The sequence below is a fragment of the Penaeus vannamei genome, chromosome 15 (assembly GCF_042767895.1).
Source record: "Penaeus vannamei isolate JL-2024 chromosome 15, ASM4276789v1, whole genome shotgun sequence".
Lineage (NCBI taxonomy): Eukaryota > Metazoa > Arthropoda > Malacostraca > Decapoda > Penaeidae > Penaeus > Penaeus vannamei.
In genome coordinates this window covers 39,303,032-39,305,531 of record NC_091563.1, presented here as the reverse complement: position 1 = coordinate 39,305,531, position 2,500 = coordinate 39,303,032, and the positions used below count along the sequence as shown (strand labels likewise).

The window sequence follows — 2,500 nt, the reverse complement described above, 5'->3', positions numbered from 1 at the left end:
TTAGTCCTTACCCACCGCGGTGCCCAGCCACAGCAGTAACCTCCGGGCGACAATTGCAACTTCTCGCGCCTGGGCGGGACGCGAACCGCCGACCCCTCGGATGAAAGGCAGACACGTTACCACTGTAATAGCCTAGAGCCCTCTCATGCCGGGCCTGGCTTTTTACCTGTCCAAGACTTTGTGGACCAGGTCAGACCGTAGTAGAACGCAACGTGCCGTGACTGTTTATTGTCAACGCCGGAAAACGCCGAGACTAAACATGATGAAACGGATACCATACATCCTAGCTTGCCGTGAGAACCGTTACAAAACTTAGCAAATTTTACAAGACGCGACAGGACATAAAAAAAACTTGAAGGGACCGTGAAATGCAGGGGAATTCACATGCTTCTGTCACACTACAAACCGCCTCCGAATTTTAATAAGGGCCATTACATACATTCATCCCACTTTACCAAGGTCTACTTATCTGCACCGTGCCTGCCAAGGCAATTTTTTGGAAAAAAAAATGAACCGATATCCATGGCCTGTCACGTTTACCAGTCCCGATCTCCCGCGTTGTAACCACGTTGTTTGTATATCCCGTTTTGTCTACTGTGGCCTGAAATGTGGTTGCCGTGACCGCCGGAAACATAGTGTAAACATAGCATAACCTCATTCGAGGTGACGCGCCACTTGGTTATGTTGAGTTGGGTTTAGCTTAGGTTTAGGTTATGTTGTGTATGTTTAGGTTCGTTTCGTTATGTTGTCAGAAAGAGGAAGGCATTGGGGCGAATCGACCGCCGCTTGGACCGAAAGATCTAACTCTGGGGCGAACTGGTAATTGGGCGAAACGACTGCCCAGCTCCAAATACTTATTGGCAACAGTTTATGCGTTGTAAGTTAGAACATGTTGCTAACATGATGAATTTTCTAAGGAAATCTGTGTTGTGTTCTGTGTTGGCATAAAGGTCAGATAAGTGTGCAAGGAGGCTTTGGCAGCTGCTGCTTCATTTATTTGTTTGTGTATCATGGGAGAGACCGACCCAGTTGTGCGAGACCATCCTTATTACGCACTAGGGACAGACAACTGGTTCTCGTATGCAGTTTCAGTGCTGCTGATGCCTGACACCTACAGTGGCAGTGTTCCATAATATACCTGTTGCTGGCACTGCGAGCACAGAATTAATGGGGCATCTACATTTCCTTTTTCCAACAGACGGAAGTCCCAAAAGAAAGGTCTGTGTTGGATGCCACAAGATATTAGGTTAATGATTTCAATAGATATATGCAAATAGAAATTAAAGAAAAAAAATATATGTGCAGATCTCACACACACACACACACACACATATATATATATATATATATATATATATATATATATATATATATATATATATTTATATATGAAAAGGAAAACAGCCACAATAAGAAACAAAAATCCATTTTGGTTAATTATATATCTGAAGAGGATATCTCATGAATAGTTCAAAACATTACAGTATTTTTCTATTTTGCTCTCTCTCTCTCTCTCTCTCTCTCTCTCTCTCTCTCTCTCTCTCTCTCTCTCTCTCTCTCTCTCTCTCTCTCTCTCTCTCTCTCTCTCTCTCTCTCTCTCTCTCTCTCACACACACACACACACACACACACACACACACACACACACACACACACACACACACACACACACACACACACACACACAATCTTTAAGATATTAATACAAAAAAAAATATGTTAAACTAAAAAAAAAAAAGTTATATTTTACAAGGATAATGAGACTCTTCCATTCCTTTGCTGATCATTTAATGTCTCTAATGGAGCTCCTCTCTGTGACTGACATGTGGTGGTTCAGAGATGATGAAGAGTGGTGGGGAGATGAGGCCTCACTCCACTACACATGACAAGTTTGATATGTGTTCTGCCTACCCATCAAGGCCATTGTGTGTGGTGAGGCAGATCAGTGGGCTGCTATAATAAAATGTGTGTATGTTTACATGTAATTATGTCAAGATATTGTCAAACTGCAGGTTGTGGTTGTGAGGGTGCCATCTCTACCCCTCCACCCAGTGTGATGAGATATAATCATGCCAGTTTGGTTCATGAATAAAGAATGGACAATAAGGTAACTACTACAAAAACATGGGCATAAGTCTGTGCTGCTTAATCTGTAGAAGAATGTCATAAAAGGCAATCAAAATTTTTTCATATCCAGCTTGGTATAAAAATGAAAACAGCTCAGACTTTGCCAGTTATCTATAAAAAATAAGTAATGAGGGAAAACTTCTTGTCTTTGCAGAAATCGCATAGGGGAGACTTTGCTATTCACAAGTATACATACAATTATGTACGGCATTTATCCAATAAAAAATGAGTTCACTTGCAGGATGCAGATATACAGACCATTACTAGAGTTCATCCTATGCTCTCTATGCTAAACTCCAATAAGTGACATCACTACGTTCAGGTAAAAATAGACAAATATTATGGAACACATACTTATGCAGTTAGTGGTCAC

General features: G+C 41.4%; 1 protein-coding gene across 2 annotated transcripts in view; it reads right to left on the bottom strand.

Annotated features, from left to right (window-relative positions):
* Positions 1–1,771: 1,771 nt before the first annotated feature.
* LOC113808376 (Nipped-B cohesin loading factor) overlaps positions 1,772–2,500 on the bottom strand; it is a gene marked incomplete in the record, with an annotated part of 145,109 nt that continues 144,380 nt past the window's right edge. For both annotated transcript variants that reach the window (XM_070130753.1, XM_070130754.1), the window contains 1 exon segment: positions 1,772–2,500. This exon segment is cut by the window's right edge and continues 1,574 nt beyond it.